The sequence below is a fragment of the Triturus cristatus genome, chromosome 5_2 (genome assembly GCF_964204655.1).
Source record: "Triturus cristatus chromosome 5_2, aTriCri1.1, whole genome shotgun sequence".
Lineage (NCBI taxonomy): Eukaryota > Metazoa > Chordata > Amphibia > Caudata > Salamandridae > Triturus > Triturus cristatus.
Window position 1 is genome coordinate 353,512,591 of NC_140588.1, and position 24,361 is coordinate 353,536,951.

The following is a 24,361-nucleotide window of genomic DNA, read 5'->3' on the forward strand; positions in this document are numbered from 1 at the left end:
TGCAATATAATATTGCAAATTCAAGAGGGAATTAAATGGTCAGGGCTTGCTTTTGGCTTCTGGAATTTTTTCTTGTGAAATTGCACTATGATGTGTTTCTGCAAACAATAATGTAAGGCGAGCACTGTGTGTATGACTTAAAAAGAGTGAAGAAAAATGGAAAAGCCTCTACACTTTTTTGTCTAGTACAAGACAATATAACTACATATAAACTGAACCAAACTCTTTGCTGCAGTGTATGTGTCAGGATTTAGTCTAGGTGCCTGCCTGGACTACAACTCCCAGGCTTCCGGGGGTTTTTAACTACATTTCCCAGAAGCCCCGGGCGCCGGACGGATATAGCGAGGTAAGCCAGGCAGGGGAGTGTTCGTGATTCAGCTTGGCGGGAGACGCTGAGGTTTGTTCCTGTGTGTCCGGAGACTGCGTGAGACGCGTCGCGACCGGAGGAGGGGAACAGACTCCCGAGTCGGAATTGAGGAGTCGTCGTGGAGTACGTGACAAGTTGGAGGTTTTGGCGAATGAGCGAAAGCTCGGGCAGGTACCGGGAAAATCGGCGGACTGCCGGTGACTAAAAAGTCGGGACGTGGGTACTTGCTATTTGGATTGTCAAGAGAGCTGCAAGGGGCGGAGTGCTGGGGGACAGCCTCCGCATTGCCGTTTCGAAGTTTATTAATAATCTTGGGCTGAGGTTGGGACATACAAAGAACGGCGGTAGTTAAAGCATCCGCCCTCCAATGTTGAAGGTCTATGGAGAAATGAGACGGGGGTGTATGCATTGGAGTATATGAAGTAATATGCTCCGACTGTTACGAGACTTGTATCTGTGACGTTATTTGTGACACACACAGGATTGTACATAGAGAGGTGTGCGGAAGGCACCATGAAGGGCACGCTGTGATAAAGCCTTACATTGGAGTATATGAAGTAATATGCTCCGAAGATTACGAGACTTTTATCTGTGACGTTATTTGTGACCCAAACAGGATTGTACATAGAGAGTTGTGCGGAAGGCACCACGAAGGGCACGCTGTGATAAAGCCTTCCGGCAGAGCTAGCTCAGGTGAATTCCAGTTCATTAGCGAGAATAAATGAGAGTAGGAAATTGACTCTTTATTAACCTGTGTGTTTTGTTTTTCAGCTTCCCTTCCCTGCTGTCCCTTCCTTTCCCTCCCTGGGTTTTTTCCCCCTGGTGGGGGTTTTTCCCTCGCCGTATCAGTCGCATACCCTGTACGTATTTAACCATCAGGGTGTGTGGCAGGTCCGGAGGTGGAGCTTATCACTGCGCATGGATCCTGCAGATTGAAACCTGACAGAATCACGAACCCAAGAATTGCAGTCTGCCCGGTTCATTCCGCAGTGATAATGGCGTCCATAGAGGACGTGTTGCACGCATTAGTTTTGGTTCAGCAGGAGTTGGCATCATCTAGAGCCGAAACCAACGCCTTAAAGGATAAGGTAGAACAGTTGACTAGGAACCCTTTCAGTGCCTCGGCTCAGGCTTCTCCCATACAAGTGACTGTGCCTCCTCCCATTCCCTTGGCAACCCCCGAGAGATTCTCAGGCGACCCTCGTAAAACACAGGTTTTTCTCACGCAAATATTGTTACATTTTTCGTGTAAACCGGTTTCTTTCCCAACTAACCATTGAAGGGTGGCTTTCGCCATTTCATACTTGGCAGGGGACGCTGCCAATTGGGCGGTGCCACTAGTAAGGAACAATGATGCTATGTTATCCGATTGGGCCGCCTTTAGAACAGAGTTCGAGAAAGTCTTTGAACGAAGGTCCACCACCTTTAGCGTGGACAAAGAACTAATGGAATTAAGACAGGGGAAAGGAGAGTTAATTACTTATTCGACCTCTTTTAATCGACTAGTGGCCGAGGCCGACTGGCCGGAGGAAAAAAGAATGTCTCTTTTTTATCAGGGGTTGAAAGAGGATCTGAAGGATGTGGTAGCCCAAGTAGATCCACAACCACAAAACTGCATAGACATGATCAATCTGGCGTTAAGGCTGGATAGTCGCATAACTGAGAGAGGAGGTGGTAGGAGAAAATGGGAGAGAGGGCCTGTGGGATACGAAAGGTCCCCTCGTAAGCCCGGGGAAGGAATCGAAGGTCAGGAACCTATGGAGATAGGTGCTCTGCGGGCTCCTTTGACAAAGGAAGAGAGAGAAGTTAGGAGGACCCAGGGACTTTGCATGTACTGTGGAAAGAAGGGGCACTATGTTAGGGAGTGCCCCTCCAAGCCCAAGGGTACGGGGGTCAATCGGGTCAAGAGAGTAGCGGTGTCGTCAGTAGCTTCTGACCTGGGAATGCATGAGAACCAGAGATCAGGGGTGGAGGCGGAACCTGAATGGAAACTCACCTCACTCTCCACTAGGGGAAGTGGGGAAACCGAGTCACATCTCGTCATAGGTATGACGCTCGAATGTGAGAGGGAGTTCCACAAGGTATGGGTGATGCTGGATTCAGGAGCAACCGGCAATTTTATTGATGAAGGCCTGGTGTCCCGTCTGGCATTACCCCGGGTCCCGAGAGAGAACCCTGAGGACGTTCTAGCGGTAGACGGGCAGCCACTTAAATCAGGACAGATCACTGAAAGAACGCAAGAGGTAGGTCTATCTGTAATCTTACAGGGAGTCAGTCATGTTGAAATGTTGTCGTTAAACATCATAGCGGCCCCTCAGTATGAAGTAATCCTGGGCATGCCATGGCTATGCTTACATAACCCTGCGGTTGATTGGACAACTAAGACTATCCGGTTTTTGCCCGAGTATTGTCAGGAGCATATGTTGAATAGTCCATCAATCCACGTAGCTGTGTTGGCCACACCGTATTTAGCTGCTACGGCGGCAGAAACTGATGTACAACTCCCTAGGGAATACAGCAGCTATGGAGATGTGTTTAGTGAAATCAAGGCGGACACTCTACCCCCGCATCGGGAGTATGATTGCCGCATTGATTTGGTGGAGGGGGCCAACATACCTACGTGCAGAGTATATGCGTTGTCCGTCCCGGAAACAACTCATCTCAAAGAATATATAGACCATTACCTTAAATGGGATTTATTAGACCTTCGCGATCCCCTGCAGCCTCTCCAATTTTCTTTATAGCAAAGGCCAATGGCGACTTGAGAGCATGTGTGGACTATCGCGTCTTGAACAAAAACACCGTACGCAACCGTTATCCTCTCCCCCTCATCTCCGTGTTGCTCGATCAGGTGAGGGAGGCAAGGATCTATACCCGGTTGGATTTACGGGGGGCCTATCACCTGGTCCGGGTACGCGGGGGGACGAGTGGAAGACGGCGTTCAAGACGCGGTACGGTCTGTACAAGTGCTTAGTAATGCCCTTTGGGCTGTGTAATGCCCCGGCTGCTTTCCAATATTTTATTAATGACGTTCTCAAAGAGTATGTGGATCGGTTTGTAGTCATGTATATCGATGACATACTGATATACTCGCAGGACGAAGCTAGCCATACTGAACAAGTAAAGAAAGTATTGGAGAAGCTGAGAGAACATCAATTATACGTTAAACTGAGCAAGTGCGAGTTTGGGGTTCAGGAGGTGGAGTTCCTAGGAGTGAATCTCAGTGCCAAAGGATTGCAGATGTCAGACAGGAAGGTTAGGGCGGTACAGGAATGGCCAGCCCCAAAGAACGTGCGGGAAGTGCAGAGTTTTTTGGGGTTCGCTAATTATTACCGCCGGTTCATTGCCCAGTTCTCACAGACTGCCGTCCCGATAACCCGGCTGTTGAAGAAAGGAGTACCATTTGTATGGACCAAAGAAGCAGAGGATGCTTTTAAGGTCCTGAAAAGAGCTTTCACCACGGCCCCAGTGTTGATCCATCCGGTGCTCGAACAACCCTTTGTAGTGGAGGCCGACGCATCGGAGGAAGCGATAGGGGCTGTCTTATCGCAGAGAGATGCAGTCACCGGTCGCCTCCATCCTGTGGCATACCTGTCTGGCAAGTTGAGCCCCGCTGAGCTCAACTACACAATAGCTGAAAAAGAGCTCTTGGCGATCAAACGGGCTTTTCAGGAGTGGAGACACTACCTATGGGGGGCTCGTCATGCGGTAACCGTCTACACCGACCACCGCAATCTTCAGTATATGACATCAGCGAGGCATTTGACGCAACGACAAATGCGTTGGATGCTGTATTTCGCAGAGTTTAATTTCGTGGTGACATATAGACCTGGAGTAGATAACCGAAAAGCAGACGCCTTGTCCAGACAAGGGATACCCGCCGAACACACGGAAGCCGTCCCACAAGCCATCATTCCAGCAACCAAGGTGCTATGTGTGATTCGGGCCGAAAGGTTCCTGGATATGGTGAAGGGAACCAAGTCGGTGGGGGCCTGGGAAAGATGGGCGGCCAAGAAGGCGGGAAGGGTGGTGAGACAAGGATTGCCTTTCCAGGGAGAGGGTTTGTTTCTACCTACCAATGACTTACGAAAAAAGGCGTTCGAGTGGTGTCACGTAATGCCATTGGCAGGGCATCCAGGGGTGACCAAGATGGTGCATTTGCTTCGTAGATACTTTTGGTGGGAAACCTTGGGAGAAGATGCCAAGCGGTGGGTGAATGAGTGTGAGGAATGTGCCAGAGGTAAGGGAGAAAACGCCAAGAGGAAAGGCTTGTTAAGACCCATGCCCACTCCTGCACGCCCGTGGCAGAACATCAGTCTGGACTTCGTAACCGGGTTGCCCAGGGATCAGGGATGTACGGCCATCTTGGTGGTGATAGATAATCTAACCCAGATGGGCCACTTTATACCATGCACCACTCTACCCTCGGCCAGCCAAACGGCCCAGTTGGTGGCTTCACAGGTCATAAGGATACACATAATTCCAAGGGTGATTGTGTCCGACAGGGGGCCACAGTTCATTGCTCGGTATTGGAGGACTTGGTGTCAGGCCCTAGGGATTGAAGCAGCTCTTTCCACGAGCTTTCACCCACAGACTGATGGGCAGACGGAAAGGCTGAACCAAACCTTGAAAAAATATTTGAGGTGTTATTCCAAGAAGGCGCAAGAATCATGGGTTGACCTACTCTGGATGGCCGAGTTGGCTTATAACAATGCATGGCATAGCTCTACGGGAATGTCCCCGTTCAAAGCCAATTACGGGTATGACGCATGCTTCTTGCCCATAGTTATCCCTCCGGAAGTCGACAACCAGCCCAATGTGAGGAACCGCATCCGTGCCTTAAGGAAGGTACATACGACAGCGCGCACTCACTTGTTGAAGGCAAACGAGACATACAAACGTTGGGAGGACAAACATAGAATCCCCGGCCCTCAGTTCCAAGTCGGAGAGAAGGTATGGCTGTCCACTAGGTATATCAGGTTTAAGATGAGAAGGATCTTTCATCCAAGATATATCGGCCCGTATCCTATAGTGAAACAAGTCAATCCGGTATCGTACAAATTGAAGTTACCTAATACTCTACGGATCCATCCAGTGTTCCATGTTCATTTATTGAAGAAGGCGATGAAGTCCCACCGGAGAACTCCCCCGCCGGTGATGTGTGACGAGGGGTTAGAATATGAAGTAAGGGCTATCCGGGACTCTAAGATCCGCAGAGGGGTGCTTTGGTATTTGGTCGCTTGGAAGGGTTATTCGGAGGAAAACGACTCTTGGGAACCCTGGAACAACGTGCACGCACCAAGGGCCATTGCTTCCTTTCATCGAAGATTCCCTTCCAAACCAGGGCCTAGAAGGCGCCGGGGAGGAGGACGTACTGTCAGGATTTAGTCTAGGCGACTGCCTGGACTACAACTCCCAGGCTTCCGGGGGTTTTTAACTACATTTCCCAGAAGCCCCGGGCGCCGGACGGATATAGCGAGGTAAGCCAGGCAGGGGAGTGTTCGTGATTCAGCTTGGCAGGAGACGCTGAGGTTTGTTCCTGTGTGTCCGGAGACTGCGTGAGACGCGTCGCGACCGGAGGAGGGGAACAGACTCCCGAGTCGGAATTGAGGAGTCGTCGTGGAGTACGTGACCAGTTGGAGGTTTTGGCGAATGAGCGAAAGCTCGGGCAGGTACCGGGAAAATCGGCGGACTGCCGGTGACTAAAAAGTCGGGACGTGGGTACTTGCTATTTGGATTGTCAAGAGAGCTGCAAGGGGCGGAGTGCTGGGGGACAGCCTCCGCATTGCCGTTTCGAAGGTTATTAATAATCTTGGGCTGAGGTTGGGACATACAAAGAACGGCGGTAGTTAAAGCATCCGCCCTCCAATGTTGAAGGTCTATGGAGAAATGAGACGGGGGTGTATGCATTGGAGTATATGAAGTAATATGCTCCGACTGTTACGAGACTTGTATCTGTGACGTTATTTGTGACACACACAGGATTGTACATAGAGAGGTGTGCGGAAGGCACCACGAAGGGCACGCTGTGATAAAGCCTTACATTGGAGTATATGAAGTAATATGCTCCGAAGATTACGAGACTTTTATCTGTGACGTTATTTGTGACCCAAACAGGATTGTACATAGAGAGTTGTGCGGAAGGCACCACGAAGGGCACGCTGTGATAAAGCCTTCCGGCAGAGCTAGCTCAGGTGAATTCCAGTTCATTAGCGAGAATAAATGAGAGTAGGAAATTGACTCTTTATTAACCTGTGTGTTTTGTTTTTCAGCTTCCCTTCCCTGCTGTCCCTTCCTTTCCCTCCCTGGGTTTTTTCCCCCTGGTGGGGGTTTTTCCCTCGCCGTATCAGTCGCATACCCTGTACGTATTTAACCATCAGGGTGTGTGGCAGGTCCGGAGGTGGAGCTTATCACTGCGCATGGATCCTGCAGATTGAAACCTGACAGTATGTGAGGGTTCATGGGAGCTAAGGAAATCTGTATATCATTGGCGCGCCCAAACATTGGGTGGATCGGGACCGTATTACCTCAAAGTTATGAGGCAATGAGTCCCAATAGATAAAAGTCAAAATAGCATTTCATAAATACATTTAACAACAAAGAACTGACTCAAAAAGTGCGTTTGAGATCAGAAATTTAGAAAAAAAAGTCATGATGCTTTATAACAAAATCAGAAAGGTACAATACAGAAATAGTAAATTCAAATGAATCACTAATGAATAACAAAATCAGGGACACGATAAGCATCAGGTTTGAAGCTAAATTAGAAAGAAATCCAACATCAACCCTAGGCATAAGAAAGGTCTCAAAAAGAGTTCACAACTCACCCATAAATTCAAGTGATTATCCACAGTTTTCTCGCATAAAATTGACAAAAATTGCAAAGCCAGCATGATATGATCATTGGTCCAACCAATCACAGTGTTGCATTATAAAACGTCATACAATCCTTCCAATTGGACATAGATGGTTTATGTGCAGCTTATGATTTAAACATGGAGATGAGGGAATAGGCATTCCAGATTTGGTGAATGTTCCCAATGAGAAGGCTGCTGTTCAGATTTTGAACCCTGTGGGTCTGAAAGCAGATGATTATTGTAAAACCATTTTTTTATGCAAGGTCTGGGTTTATGCCCAATTTGCCCTATGACAGTGTACATGTCTTTCATGAAATGATGGTGAAGGAATTGAAACATCTGAGAAGTACATTTGGACAAAATAAAATAAATCTTAGTCACAATATAAGATACTGCAAACACTGAAGGAGAACAAGGAGCTGATGATCAAACCCTCAAAAAGGGGGGAATATTGTGGAAGAGAATGTGTACAAGAGGCCTTGAGACCGTTCAGTGCTATAGAAAAGTGGCACCTGATTACCAAAAAGGTTTGGTGGTGAGGTACTACATGTCAGATGCAATAGATCTTGCATCTTCAGTGTGTGGACTATTTAACAATCATTGAAAGCCAACTAAGTGGAGCATCTTTGCGGGCCAAAGTGAATGCAATACTGTGGTAGAGACTCACACCGGCACCACCTACGAAGATGTTGTTTCATAAATATCGCTGTTGAAAGGAATATGCCCTTTTAATCTGTGCCAAGAAACCATATCCCTTGCAGCCCCCAGAACTGCGTTTAGGGTCTATTTTGCTGGATATGTGGACTTGTCATCAGACTCTCCGCAGAACATCCCCTTCAATGACACAGAAGACACCTTGAGGCTTTTGAAACAAATGCATACTTCTCCATTTTGTTTCACAATTATAATCTAGAGCAGGGGTACTCACAAACTTTCTCTTGGGGGCCAAATTTACAGTGTGGTTTGTGGCCGAGGGCCACACCTTGGGAGCGGGGTCATTGGGGGAGGGGGCGGAGCTAGAGCAACAAAAAAAACTGTGACCATGAGGTGGAACACAGGTTCCTGCAGCGGACGCCTTCGTCCACTGAGCCACCGGACCCGGCATACGCATATCTCTCTCTCTCCCTCTCTCTATCTTCCTCCCTCCCTCCTCCGTCTCCCTCCCTCCTTCGTCTCCCTCCGTCCTCCGTCTCCCTCCCTCTCCCTCCGTCTCCCTCCCTCTCCCTCCGTCTCCCTCCGTCTCCCTCCCTCCTCCATCTCCCTCCCTCCTCCGTCTCCCTCCCTCCTCCGTCTCCCTCCCTCCTCCGTCTCCCTCCCTCTCTCTGTCTTTCTCCCTCCCTCTCTGTCTCTCTCCCTCCCTCTCCGTCTCCCTCTGTTTCCCCCTCTCTGTCTCCCCCATCTGTCTCCCTCCCCCCTCTGTCTCCCTCCCTCCCTGTCTCCCTCCCTCCCTGTCTCCCTCCCTCCCTGTCTCCCTCCCTCCCTGTCTCCCTCCCTCTCTCTCTCCCTCTCTCTCTCCCTCTCCCTCCCTCTCCGTCTCCCTCGGTCTCCCCCCTCTCTGTCTCCCCCTCCCTGTCTCCCCCTCTCTCTTTCTCCCTCTCCGTCTCCCTCCCTCTCCCTCCCTCCCTCCCCCTCTCCCTCTCTTCCCCTCTCTCCCTCCCTCCCTCCCTCTCCGTCTCCCTCCCCCTCCCTCCCTCCCCGTCTCCCTCCCTCTCCCCGTCTCCCTCTCTCTCCCCGTCTCCCTCTCTCTCCCCGTCTCCCTCTCTCTCTCCGTCTCCCTCTCTCTCTGTCGCCCTCCCTCTCTCCGTTTCCCTCTCCGTCTCCCTCTCTGTCTGTCTCTGCCTCTATCTGTCCCTCCCTGTCTCTGCCTATCTGTCTCTGTCTGTCCCTGTCTCTGTTAGTCTCTATCACTATCTGTCTCTGTTTCTGTCTCTCCCTACTGCCCTCTTTCACCCCCTGTCCCCTTACCCGACTCTCACACCCTGTTGTTCTCTTGTCATTCTTTGTCACCTCTCCCCTCCCCCCTTCGCTTGTGTGGCAGCTGAGGCAGCTTCCCTTCCAGGGCACACACACAGCCCCACCCGAGTACTTCACAGGTCTTTAAGAGACCATTTGCATGATAACGAGGCTTTGTTGTATTTCACCTCTTAGCGCCCCAGCAGTTCCACTCGGACTATCGCTTGAATCCCTGGGCCCCCACAGAGCAGAGTCTGTGTTTGCTGACACTGTTAAATAAACAAAAAACACCGGTACGATGTCTGCAAGGTCCGCGGGCCGCCAAGAAAGGCTTGCCGGGCGGCTGGCGGCCCGCGGGCCGTACTATGAGTACCCCTGATCTAGAGCAAGCAGTCAAATAAACCAGACACAATGCCAAAATACTAGAAGAAATTGCCAAGCTACAGCCATCTCTTTTGGCTAGATAACTGATCAGCTAGATGCCCAGATATTCATGCTTCCACAGAATGGATGGCTTGGACTACAGCCTTACATGGAAAAACAGTGTCAAATGGAGGAAGCAGAGACGAAAGAGAGCTAGAAAGAGTGAAATAAAGAGGCAGGGAGTGTCCAGTGGTGGCTTAAAGAGGCTTGAGATGGAGTCATGACTATGTAGCCTTTGTATTCAGCAACCCGATCTTCGATCAGCCACAGGCTTCAGAGCAAAACTTTGGCCCCCGCACTCATTCTTTTACACATTATGCACTGGCCACAGGTAAGGATATACATTTCAGCCTCCGTATGTTACTTTACAGGGGCCATGCTATTGCAACCATTTCAGAATTTTAGTTTTACTCATCTGGGAGAAGCAAACTCTGCAGAAATGGAATTGTGAAACTACCTGGCGATGTTAACTTGTGCCCAGTGCATGCTGTCAACCAGGTGCGGCCCGTTTGATCAAGCAGTGGCCTGCAGATGGTTGTCAATCATCTGGTGCGTCAGGCTAAGCCCTTTTAATGCGGACAGTGCGTTTGCATGTTATGCTATAGCATTTATATAGCGCTTTGAGGTGATCAGTCATGGCCGGTGCAGGTAAATGCGGTGGGGTGTTGGAGCGGGTCAGAGCAAGGGGGGGGGGGGGGGAGGTTGACAAACGAAGGAATAGGTTTTATTTATTTATTTAATTTTACCTATTCCGTCGTCTGTCAACTTTCTCCCCACCTGCCCTGCCCCTCCCCACCTCACCGCTCTTACCTGAGCCGGCCCGCGCTGGAGGTGATACTTTCTATTTGCAGTAAATGTGTTTCGACAGATTGAAGTGTCTCATCTGGCCATGCTTTAGGATGGACACGGTAACAGCCTGCTGCTTTTTATAATCCAGACATGAAACAAACTCACTAAATTAGCTGCTGGTGTACTCTACTGGGAACTCTAGAGAGCGCAGAAAACAGTTCCCGCCCGTAGGGAGTTCTCTGACTCAGGCTGCAGTCTGCAATCTGCCCAGAGATAATGTCTGCCTATACAACTGGAACTGTGCTGATGGATTTTAGAGCACAGAAGCAAAATGAACACATAAGAATGAATAATTGTGTTAAAGCTTAATCTGTCGCATGTATAGTAATATTCAACGGCTTTAATGTCACCAAGGATGATGTTGTCAAATTAGGCACAAGAAAAATACATTATCTGCATAATGTAAATCTTGAAATTATTCTAATTAAGTCGTTTATTCTATTAATGAAGAAATGAAACGTTTATGTGTTTAACGACCAAAGCATTACACAGTGAGCACCAATATCTCTGCAGTTATAAAATGTAACAGGTTGTATTTTCATATTGTACTGATTTTTTAGCGTTTTACTTTGCAGCAGAATCTTTTCAGACCGTGCGGCGTGGCAGGCAGTAGGTGCACAATTTCATAATGCAAATTGGAATACACAATAGACAAAAACGTCCGTGTAGCGGTTTGTGTGTTTATGAGGATTCAAAGTAAATTCAACCATAACTCCTTTTTTGCAAGATCTGGAAATGATCAATACGAGGACAATGTAGAGAGAGTTTACAATTTTCTCACCTTTTACTTATTCTGTTGGGTTCTGAAAAGTATAATACACACTATGTAAGTGGATCATTTCAATGAGGTCTGGCGAGAAGCTTCCTGATGGGGCGGAAATGTCTCCTGCATAGTCATGGAGAGCATGATGGCCTGCCTTGAGTTCCCCATATATCATGTTTATGTTGATTGCTAAAAGAGAAATAAATAAGGGGGTTTGCTTTCAAATGATAATGCAAAATGACGAGAAAACGATGGCAAATTACTCATAATAACATGAAATGCAAATCCATCATTTAACCCTACATTTTCGGAACAAAATGCATTGCTGTGCCAATTTTTGACACAAGGAATCATACTGCGTTAAAAAAATGGCATGAAAAAGACAAATGTCACTAGCAGCTGCTGCTCGCCTGCTAGTTGTTCGTGTTGTTCTTGTTGTCCCTATTCTATAATTTAGCCGCGAACATCGGTGTAATTATGCAAAGTGGCATACTTTTGGGTATTTCGCTTACCAAGCATACGTCACAATTCACAAAATTACAGAAATTATGCAATTGTGATTTAAATTCCACCTGGGCCTTATCAAAGTATGCAGTATACTCTCTGACAAAGATTGTGACCCAGAGCCAGAGAGTGTGGTCTGGAGTAGACCATGAGAACCACCTTCAACTGAGCATAAATATTGGCCGCTCACTAGGCTGTAGAAGAGGAAGGGTTGTGGCAGCAACAGTTGATGGTTGCAAGGCAGCCCTTTTTAGTAGTTTCTCTGCATAGACAGTGTTGCCTTTGGTCCTCTCCTGTCTTTAAAGGTTTGCTATATCCTCTCCACAAATGGGCCCCTTGCGCCAACCATGCGTGAATGGATCTTTCAGATATGGAAGCATGGTATACGAGTAGCAAGATTAGCATTCGTTGTTAGTGCCTTTTGGAACACTGGAATCCATGTTGAGTCTCTAGGGTGTGGACAGTGAACAAGATGGATGGAGGATAGACCCTTCCAAGCATCTCTATGAACTGTGAGGCTCCTCTAAAGCATTCCTGGGAAGATTGTAGTGAGCCAGACTGCGGTCTGGTAGGACAGGAGGCAGTGGACGCCGGGGTCAAGAGGTTACCCTCAAGACATTGAGTGGTAGGGCAGTAAAAAGGCTATGCTTCCCTTTTTCCTTTGCTTTGGGGTTCTCCAAAAGGGAGCTCCCACACCCATCCCTCCATTTAGCTGACGCTAGAGGCCAAAGTAGTCCGAGAAGAATGTGCCAGAAACTGTGTCAGGAACTGCCTGAATACAGGTATAGAGATGTATGCTGTTCCTAGAGGGTGTTAATAGAAAGAGGCCTACACTAATATGTTAATCAGTAAAGTCAGGAGGCATTACCTCCTTCAGGAAAAAGACCCTCACACATCCAGCCAGCTAGATGTCATGCTTCATCATTAGGTCTGCTCAAAATCGGGGCGGCGCTGCAATCCCCGATCGGCGCCCTTTGCGGGGCCTTTTGATGGAGATCTTTATTCCTTATATGCCAGTTGGTGTAGTGCGGGTGAGGGCCCTAAGTGTAGTGTGCACTAGTGAAAATTTAAAACAAGTAGTAGGGGCCCCAAATAACACAAGTTTAATAACGAAGGTCCCACTCTTGACTAAAACAAAAACAAATGCGCCTCCCTGTAGTAAAGTTGTCAGGTTTGCGCTACAATGGTCAACATGTTTCTTGCCTCGGTTAAATAAACCGCAATTCATCAGGACCAAAATTAAAGTTTACACACTTACTGGTAGTGATAGCAGCTGTTACAGAACTTACCACTATTACAGCACCCTAATAAGTGGCTACTTATAGTTGAAAAAAAATCCAATGCACCTGTAAAAAGAAGATAAAGAACAGGCACCAGAATAAAAACCATAAGTCCATCAGGTTAATGGTAGTCGGCCTCATGTTCTCTAAACACTTAATGTGGTGTCATGCAGCACTCGTGATACAATAAAATTCAATGGTGATAAACAAATGTGCTGTGAGGTTTTGCGCATGCGCTTCGTGGTGAGTAACAAACGATGAACACAGTAGACTGCAGAAACTACACATCGGAAGTTGTTCTCTTGTTAAAAACATAGGACATCATCAAGACAACATCATGCTGTGTCAAAAGACTGGAAATATTAAAAGTTAAAATTTAACACGAATTATTAACCGACTCACCCCGTAGTGGTGCATCAGGGACTCCAACGAGTCAGGGCTGGATTATAACACTGAGTAGTGCAGTGCTCTGTTGTGGTATAGGAAGCATGGAAAAAGCGTTGATGTTACAGCCAGAGTGAAAGTTGCAGATGGCATGATACATCCAGAAGAATCGAAAGTCATGAGCTATGTAACGTTTAATCCAAGGTAGAAGACTGACCTATAATAACGTTATATCACGATACACCAAACACGGTTAGAAGGGCTGAAAAATCGATATCCCCACTCCTAGTGATTGTTCAAGACGTATATCGTTAAGGATATTGCACCCCAAAGGTTTCAAACCAATATCATTAGATGACGCTAGATATCCTGTAGGTAGTGCCTGGAAACGCATCTCTAGTGAGGGTAGGGTACATATCAAGGAGAAAAAGGGGGGAAGGCAACTGACTCGATACAAGGGGTAGAGTAACCGTTTCGGTTTGACTTGATTGCGTGTGCACACCCAGAGTTGAACAAAGCACTCACATGTTTCCTCGATACAGGACACGTCGAATCCTACCCCACGTCCCAGCCGAATCGGGAGACACGGCCATAGGCAGGCAGAGATTATAAATAAAGGCCAGCAGCCAATCAGAGTGGGTGGCTGATCCTCCATTTGAAAGAGAAACTAGAGCGTGAGCTTCACTCCCGGATACGTCTCCGTAGTGGAAGCGCGACGTGTCAAGTCATACTACCGGGGGCGGGATCAATGATACTGAGCCGACTGTAGCATGCTGGCAGTGAAAAAGCTCTAGCGACGTGCGGCTGAGCGTGGGAATACTAAAATAATGTGTTGAGCCACATCAAGGCCCATCGAGGGTGTAACACGATTAAACTCCTAAAGACACGTCCCACTAGTGTGGCATGTAGTCCTATCATGTGGACAAAGGGGAACGATCGTAGTCTGAAGGTTAAAGACCTAGGAGACTGCTCCATGGAATTTCCTCATTCAACCCTTCCCTGTGTGCCGATAGCCTCATGACCCATCTTTGTTCCAACTTGAACAATTTGTTCTTGTTGGTATTTCGAACAGACTGTAGGACTGTCCATTGTAACGTGTCAGGGGAGTGTTGTCTTTCATTGAAGTGTGTCGTCATTTTAGTGTTTACTCTGTTGCACCGGAAGTTGCTCCTGTGCTCGATAATCCTGGTCTTGACTGGTCTTGTTGTCATCCCTACGTAATTGAGATTACATGGACAGGAGATCATATAAATACAGTTCGAGGTATTACAGTTGGTGTGTGTCCTACACTCCCAGGTAAACCCATTGGGAAAATTATACTCTTGGTAATCTGCGTTAGAGGGCACACTACACAAGTTCCACAGGGATAATGGCCCATTACCGGGGGAAGGTGCCACAGTGTAGATTGTCGAGTGACCTTAGATCGTTTAGGTCTTGTATGCATGAGCCTATCCTTCAAATTTGTGGTGCGCTTGAAGGCAAAGCGTGGGGTAGTTATCATAAGATCCCCCGTCTGTAAGATTCCCCAGTGTTTTTTAATGATTCTCTTTAACTGATGAGAATTGGGGGTAAAGGTTGTTACACATGTGATAGAGTCATCCGTATGACGCTCACTCGGTTCAAGTAGCCCCTCCCGGTTGTTGTTGCGGGCACGTTTGTATGATTTACTTACATCCTGACTATGATAACCCCTCTGGAGAAGATTCTTTGTAAGGATCATAGATTCCTTTTTGAAATCAATCACAGAGCTACAGTTCCTCCTGATACGCAAGAACTGGCCAAACGTTAAGTTTTGTTTAAGGGCTCGAGGATGGTAATTCTGAAAATGCAAAAGGCTGTTCCTATCGGTAGGCTTGCGGTAGAGCGTGGTGCTCATCATGTGGTCCTTTAATTGGATCAGGAGGTCCAGAAACGGAATTTGTTGGTCAGAGATTGTGCTGGTGAACCTCAAGTAGGGGTTCAGAGTATTGATCCAAGAGCAAAACTCCTCGCAGTGAGTTTGATCACCTTTCCAGAGTACCAGAATATCATCGATGAAACGCCTCCAGAGTAAGATGTTTGCTCTGTATGGATTAGTGTCACTCTGGATGGCTCTTTCCTCAAAGGACACCATGTACATACAGGCCACACTGGGAGCGAAGGTGCTCCCCATCGAAGTGCCCTGTATCTGATGGTATAGCTGCCCCTCGAATTCAAAGAAGTTCTCTGTCAAAGCTAGAGATGTGCACTCAAGGATGAACGGACGCGGGGTGATTGATTCCCAATGCAACCCGCTTAAAACGTCCTCAATCACATCTAGGGTTGCCCTTTGTGGGATATTGGTATAGAGGGCCTCAACATCCAGGGTGATGAGAAAGTCAACTTCCCCCTGGTGCTGGGTACCCTCTATAAGCCTAAGGACATCAGTAGTATCCCTTAGAAAAGAGGGAGTCCCCTGTACTATTGGTTTGAGGAAATGATCCACAAATCTTGAGAGGGGTTCCAAAAGGGACCCGATCCCAGAGACAATAGGTCTCCCTGGAACCGGGAAAGTACCCTTATGTATTTTGGGGAGGCAATCAAAATAAGGAATTCTAGGTTCACAGGTAACTAGAAATGCTGCCTCTTTCGTAGTAATCCAACCATGGGTCTCAGCCTGAAACACCATGGTTGTAATCAGTGTACTTAGTCGAGTAGTCGGGTCTTCCTTGATCGGAGTATAATATCTCCTATCACTGAGTTGTCGCTCCTTCAGGAAAAAGACCCTCACACATCCAGCCAGCTAGATGTCATGCTTCATCATTAGGTCTGCTCCAAATCAGGGAGGGCTGCAATCCCCGATCGGCGCCCTTTGCGGGTCCTTTTGATGGAGATCTTTATTCCTTATATGCCGGTTGGTGTAGTGCGGGTGAGGGCCCTAAGTGTAGTGTGCACTAGTGAAAATTTAAAACAAGTAGTAGGGGCCCCAAATAACACAAGTTTAATAACGAAGGTCCCACTCTTGACTAAAACAAAAACAAATGCGCCTCCCTGTAGTAAAGTTGTCAGGTTTGCGCTACAATGGTCAACATGTTTCTTGCCCCGGTTAAATAAACCGCAATTCATCAGGACCAAAATTAAAGTTTACACACTTACTGGTAGTGATAGCAGCTGTTACAGCACTTACCACTATTACAGCACCCTAATAAGTGGTTACTTATAGTTGAAAAAAAAATCCAATGCACCTGTAAAAAGAAGATAAAGAACAGGCACCAGAATAAAAACCATAAGTTTCAAATGAGGAAGAGGTAGCAATACAGTCACTGAATAATGACCCCACGATAACTATCAAGCAAGCAGATAAGGGGGGCGCCACGGTGATTATGTCCACCACTGATTATCGTATTGAATGCGAGTGACAACTCAGTGATAGGAGATATTATACTCCAATCAAGGAAGACCCGACTACTCGACTAAGTACACTGATTACAACCATGGTGTTTCATGCTGAGACCCATGGTTGGATTACTACGAAAGAGGCAGCATTTCTAATTACCTGTGAACCTAGAATTCCTTATTTTTATTGCCTCCCCAAAATACATAAGGGTACTTCCCCGGTTCCAGGGAGACCTATTGTCTCTGGGATCGGGTCCCTTTTGGAACCCCTCTCAAGATTTGTGGATCATTTCCTCAAACCAATAGTACAGGGGACTCCCTCTTTTCTAAGGGATACTACTGATGTCCTTAGGCTTATAGAGGGTACCCAGTACCAGGGGGAAGTTGACTTTCTCATCACCCTGGATGTTGAGGCCCTCTATACCAATATCCCACAAAGGTCAACCCTAGATGTGATTGAGGACGTTTTAAGCGGGTTGGATTGGGAATCAATCACCCCGCGTCCGTTCATCCTTGAGTGCACATCTCTAGCTTTGACAGAGAACTTCTTTGAATTCGAGGGGCAGCTATACCATCAGATACAGGGCACTTAGATGGGGAGCACCTTCGCTCCCAGTCTGGCCTGTATGTACATCGCGGCCTTTGAGGAAAGAGCCATCCAGAGTGACACCAATCCATACAGAGCAAACATCTTACTCTGGAGGCATTTCATCGATGATATTCTGATACTCTGGAAGGGTGATCGAACTCACTGCGAGGAGTTTTGATCTTGGATCAATACTCTGAACCCCTACTTGAAGTTCACCAGCAAAATCTCTGACCAACAAATTCCGTTTCTGGACCTCCTGATCCAATTAAAGGACCACATGATGAGCACCACGCTCTACCGCAAGCCTACCGATAGGAACAGCCTTTTGCATTTTCAGAGTTACCATCCTCGAGCCCTTAAACAAAACTTACCGTTTGGCCAGTTCCTGCGTATCAGGAGGAACTGTAGCTCTGTGATTGATTTAAAAAAGGAATCTATGATCCTTACAAAGAATTTTCTCCAGAGGGGTTATCATAGTCAGGATGTAAGTAAATCATACAAACGTGCCCGCAACAACAACCGGGAGGGGCTACTTGAACCGAGTGAGCGTCATACGGATGACTCTATCACATGTGTAACAACCTTTACCCCCAATTCTCATCAGTTAAAGAGAATCATTAAAAAACACTGGGGAATCTTACAGACGGGGGATCTTACGATAACTACCCCATGCTTTGCCTTCAAGCGCACCACAAATTTGAAGGATAGGCTCATACATACAAGACCTAAACGATCTAAGGTCACTCGACAATCTACACTGTGGCACCTTCCCCCGGTAATGGGCCATTATCCCTGTGGAACTTGTGTAATGTGCCCTCTAACGCAGATTACCAAGAGTATAAATTTTCCCAATGGGTTTACCTGGGAGTGTAGGACACACACCAACTGTAATACCTCGAACTGTATTTATATGATATCCTGTCCATGTAATCTCAATTACGTAGGGATGACAACAAGACCAGTCAAGACCAGGATTATCGAGCACAGGAGCAACTTCCGGTGCAACAGAGTAAACACTAAAATTACGACACACTTCAATGAAAGACAACACTCCCCTGACTCGTTACAATGGACAGTCCTACAGTCTGTTCGAAATACCAACAAGAACAAATTGTTCAAGTTGGAACAAAGATAGGTCATGAGGCTATCGACACACAGGGAAGGGTTGAATGAGGAAATTCCATGGAGCAGTCTCCTAGGTCTTTAACCTTCAGACTACGATCGTTCCCCTTTGTCCACATGATAGGACTACATGCCACACTAGTGGGACGTGTCTTTAGGAGTTTAATCATGTTACACCCTCGATGGGCCTTGATGTGGCTCAACACATTATTTTAGTATTCCCACGCTCAGCCGCACGTCGCTAGAGCTTTTTCACTGCCAGCATGCTACAGTCGGCTCAGTATCATTGATCCCGCCCCCGGTAGTATGACTTGACACGTCACGCTTCCACTACGGCGACGTATCCGGGAGTGAAGCTCACGCTCTAGTTTCTCTTTCAAATGGAGGATCAGCCACCCACTCTGATTGGCTGCTGGCCTTTATTTATAATCTCTGCCTGCCTATGGCCGTGTCTCCCGAGTCGGCTGGGACGTGGGGTAGGATTCGACGTGTCCTGTATCGAGGAAACATGTGAGTGCTTTGTTCAACTCTGGGTGCGCACACGCTATCAAGTCAAACCGATATGGTTACTCTACCCCTTGTATCGAGTCAGTTGCCTTCCCCCCTTTTTCTCCTTGATATGTACCCTACCCTCACTAGAGACACGTTTCCAGGCACTACCTACAGGATATCTAGCGTCATCTAATGATATTGGTTTGAAACCTTTGGGGTGCAATATCCTTAACGATATACGTCTTGAACAATCACTAGGAGTGGGGATATCGATTTTTCAGCCCTTCTAACCGCGTTTGGTGTATCATGATATAACGTTATTATAGGTCAGTCTTCTACCTTGGATTAAAAGTTACATAGCTTATGACTTTCGATTCTTCTGGATGTATCATGCCATCTGCAACTTTCACTCTGGCTGTAACATCAACGCTTTTTCCATGCTTCCTATACCACAACAGAACACTGCACAACTCAGTGTTATAATCCAGCCCTGACGCGTTGGAGTCCCTGATGCACCACTACGGGGTGAGTCGGTTAATAATTCGTGTTAAATTTGAACTTTTAATATTTCCAGTCTTTTGACACAGCATGATGTTGTCCTGATGATGTCCTATGTTTTTAACAAGAGAACAACTTCCGATGTGTAGTTTCTGCAGTTTACTGTGTTCATCGTTTGTTACTCACCACAAAGCGCATGCGCAAAACCTCACAGCACATTTGTTTATCACCATTGAACTTTATTGTATCATGAGTGCTGCTTGACATTAAGTGTTTAGAGTTCATGAGGCTGACTACCATTAACCTGATGGACTTATGGTTTTTATTCTGGCGCCTGTTCTTTATTTGTGGAGAAGTGTGGCTCAATGATTAGAGCGGCAGACCCTGATGCAGAGGTCTAGCCCGGGACCAGGGTTCAATTCCCCACCTCGGCAGGTCTTGGGCTCAAAAATTCCATGGACCTGATAATTCTCGCCTTGGTGCCATTCCAATCATGGAGTGCAACTCTGGGCAATAGCTTGCTTAATCTCCACAACGGTCCCCACAATGCTAAGGATGCCTGTCCTCCACCTTGGGGGTGCCCAGGAGTGGACGCCTCACAGGGAAAGCCAGGATGGGTTCCACAGCGGTATTCGTACAAGCGCCTTGAGACCCTTGCGGGTGAGTAGTGCGCTATACAAGTATCAATTTACATTTTCTTTTTACAGGTGCATTGGATTTTTTTTTTCAACTATAAGTAACCACTTATTAGGGTGCTGTAATAGTGGTAAGTGCTGTAACAGCTGCTATCACTACAAGTAAGTGTGTAAACTTTAATTTTGGTCCTGATGAATTGCGGTTTATTTAACCGGGGCAAGAAACATGTTGACCATTGTAGCGCAAACCTGACAACTTTACTACAGGGAGGCGCATTTGTTTTTGTTTTAGTCAAGAGTGGGACCTTCGTTATTTGTTATTTGGGGCCCCTACTACTTGTTTTAAATTTTCACTAGTGCACACTACACTTAGGGCCCTCACCCGCACTACACCAACCGGCATATAAGGAATAAAGATCTCCATCAAAAGGCCCCGCAAAGGGCGCCGATCGGGGATTGCAGCGCCGCCCCGATTTGGAGCAGACCTAATGATGAAGCATGACATCTAGCTGGCTGGATGTGTGAGGGTCTTTTTCCTGAAGGAGGTAATGCCTCCTGACTTTACTGATTAACATATTAGTGTAGGCCTCTTTCTATTCACACCCTCTAGGAACAGCATACATCTCTATACCTGTACTTATGATTGGGCTCCGTGTGCTGGACCTGTTTAAAATAGCCCTTTGTTCCTCCCTTTTTGTGAGAGGAACTGCCTGAAACCTTACTCACAACCGTGCCTGGGGAAATGATAATCTGTGACTACAAATGTACAGAAATGGGGCGGGCCCGCTCCCCCTCCCAGTTATCGCACCAGGGGGTTTCACATCAGGGGAGACTGAGAAAGACATGTGAGCTCAAGTGTTGGAGTCGCTGACTCCCAACTTCTCTCAGTCATGTTCAGGAACAGGAACCTGAAAGTTACGCAACCTGCTGGAGTGGGTTCTCTTAGGTACCTTGAACGAAGGAGCCACTTGACTGCTGAGTAGTAGTATTGGGGGTACCCGTGCATGGCGGAATGGATGGCTAAAAAAGAAGGACCATAAGGAGCTAGGCAGTAAAAGCTAAAGTAGTACCACTTTTGCCCAAGGAAGGACCCACACTGCCTGTCTGTGTTATGAGATCTTGTGTCCCTGAGACGTCCGGAGCTTGGGAGATGGGATTACATTGATCCTTGAAGCTGTGCCTGCATGTGGGGCTTTGATGCCCCTCCCAAAATGAAAGCAAGGAAGATTGCGAAAATGGTCACTAAGAACAATAATAAAACCATGTCGAAGAAAACTTCAACTGCATTCAGTGATCTTTCGTCAACTCCTCACCAAGATCTCTGCTGTGATTGGCATAGGCTTTACATTTGTTTGGGTGGTAGGCTAAAGTTCTGGTCCTAGGGGAGATGCAGCAAAGAACATTCCCCTCTGGAAGACTAGTGTGAGTGACTGTGACGCCCTGTCCTTGATCCCTGCCTCCTTGTGCTAGGTCTTACTTCCTCTGCAACTCAGGGGCTTGCACCTGCACATGACTGCACTGCCAAAAACCTCATAGATGTAAGAAGAGCTGGTGCCACTTCCTCCTGGAACCTGTGTGAAAACGCACACAAGTGGGAGCCGTGCACCGGCCTCCGCTGGCATCATCTGGCATTATAAGCATGCATGTCAGGTCTTAAATGTACTTGTACAACCAAGCTTAAAAGGGGTTGCCGTAACAGTAGCATATTGCTGGTCAACTACAAAAATAACGTAGACGCAATCTTGCTTTAGTCAACAGCATTGTTTTAACAGCAGCTGTGGTTGGGTGACTAAGATTTTGTCCCGCAAGACTTGAGGAACTTTAGTGTAGTTTCACATTGCACTTGTACCACTACCTGCAAGCGGTGGGAAGCAGCCTGCAGTTAGTGCTGGTCGGCTTCTTAAATATAGGTTTCCACAGAGATAACTTGTGCCTATTGCCTTCTGCATGTCAATGTGTTGTGTTTAGCTGTGTCTCCTGATTAAAGTGCTTGTTGAGTAAACCCTCTTACTGGCCAATTATTTGTTAATTGGTATTACATATATAATGGAGCTCGGAGTCTGTACCACCTTTTCCTGAGCAAATCTCGGGTCACTCTACCTTGCTACTCTGATGGTCAAGTGTTAAATGGATGAAGTAGATGTTCAGTTGTTGGGACAACTGTAGGGCAAGCCATAGGACCTAGACCCTAGGTAAAAGGCATTCATTGCTACAATTTGAGCCCAGTAATCCCTGACTGCCCTGGGACTTCTGATAAAGTCCCCAAACTTTTTTGATCCACTGCTTCTCCTGATAGTTTTGGCGGGATCCTACTGAGGGGTTAGCTTTTGCAACATCAGATAGATATGCTCACCTAAATTAGGCACAAATCCTTGGAATCACCTAGAAGCTTCCCGTAGAAACAAAACTGTCATGGGGAACAATGAAACAGGTCAACCAACTGATGTATCTTCTAATATGTATCATAAGGACTCTGTATTGCTGAGTTAATTCTCCGTAGTCTGAAAATGAGCTCACTAACAGTGATAATTGTTCTTGGGCAATAATTAGAATGTTTTGATTCAGCATGTGAACCCCCACCCACAAAAGTCCCTGCGGAGATATTATAACTGAAACAAAAAAGGGTTTTATTCGCCAAACTGCTTCCACAGATACTAACATCAAACTTAGATACCTCAAGTCCATATGTTTAGTCAGACAATAATAGCGATGAAGCAACTGTTCCACCTAATACGACAGATTTAAGTGTGGAGATAGAGGATGATAGTTTGAATCATTTTAGATGTTTGCAAACATTGAAGTTAACTGAGGGTTTTTTCTTTCTCAATTAGACTTTCAGCCAGCTCTTAGGTATTCATTTGAATTATAGGAACACAACTTTTACCCATAAGGAAGTAAACAACCATGCCACTGGAGAAACATTTTCTGCTAGAATAGCAGACCACACTCTTAAACTGACACTTGACACACCAGTTAATCCTAATCCAAGGAATAAAGGGCCATATGTAGGAAGCCAAATTGCGATCGTAAATGCTGAAATTCGCAGAATTTCAGCGTTTGCGATCGCAATTTGGGCAGTGTGCTATGTAGGACACAAAAACCCACACGCAAAATAAGGAATCGCAAAATTTGCGATTCCTTATTTTGCGAATGCATTTAAGGAATCCCAAATTGAGATTCCTTAAATGCAATGTAGGAAGCACCCAAGTTGTGCGATTTTGGCTTAAGGAATCGCAAATTACCACCAACCTCAGGTTGGTGGTAATTTGCGATTTCTTTGAAAAATGCACTTTTTTGCATTTTTCATAGTGCCATGTGGCGCACATACATGCCCTTAGCGCATGTATGTGCGCCACATGTGCACACATGTTTATTTCAGGGGTGCAAAAGGGTGCCCTGTTGACACCCTTGCAACCTTGAAACTGCATTCTCAATTTGCGATTCTCTAATTGAGAATCGCAAATTGAGAATGTCTTCCTATCCATTCCTATGGGCCTTCTAGCCCATAGGAATGAATGGCAAGGTATTCCTTCTTTGCTAATCTCAATTTGCGATTCGCAAATAAGGAATAAGTGGGATTCGCAAAATATTTTGCTAATCCTACCTACATTGCGTTTTGCGATTTTCTAATTGCGATTTCCTAAAAATCGCAATTTGGGAATCGCAAAACACGTTTTACTACATATGGCCCAATGTGTGCTATCAAAATTCCAGTACATAGAGTTTACTAATTGAGTTTACATTTATTTGTCCTACATAAAATATAAATTGAGGGATTTCAATGTTGACTTATTTGTTTAGAAAATAATCAGAAACAAATGAGTGAGGTGAAATCTGATATTGATGCAATGAAGACAAAGTTGAAACATCAGGAATCATTTACACAGGAACAACTTGAAATTCCTCAGGATTACATAAGGTTGAGAAGCTTGGAAGGACGTGGTAAAGTGTATGGCACAGTTTATTAGAATATCTCTATTGCCCGATGATGATGAACACTAGTCTACTTTCAATCTTTACAGACTAGAGAAAAAATGTTTAGTAAGAGTCACTCTATACCATTAAAATTGCTTGAAGTTTCAGTAAGATCAAATGTTTCTTGGGAGACTAATGATAGACAATGGCAAATTGACAGAGCTAACAGAAGAGATTTCAAACCTTTGAGCCTCTGCATGAAAACTACAAGTCTTGCATAATTATAAAATGCATAGGCCTTTATCTGTATAACTATAGTCATAAGCTGATAAGGACATCAAAAAAATTACCTCCTGAGGATTTTAACAATTTAGGG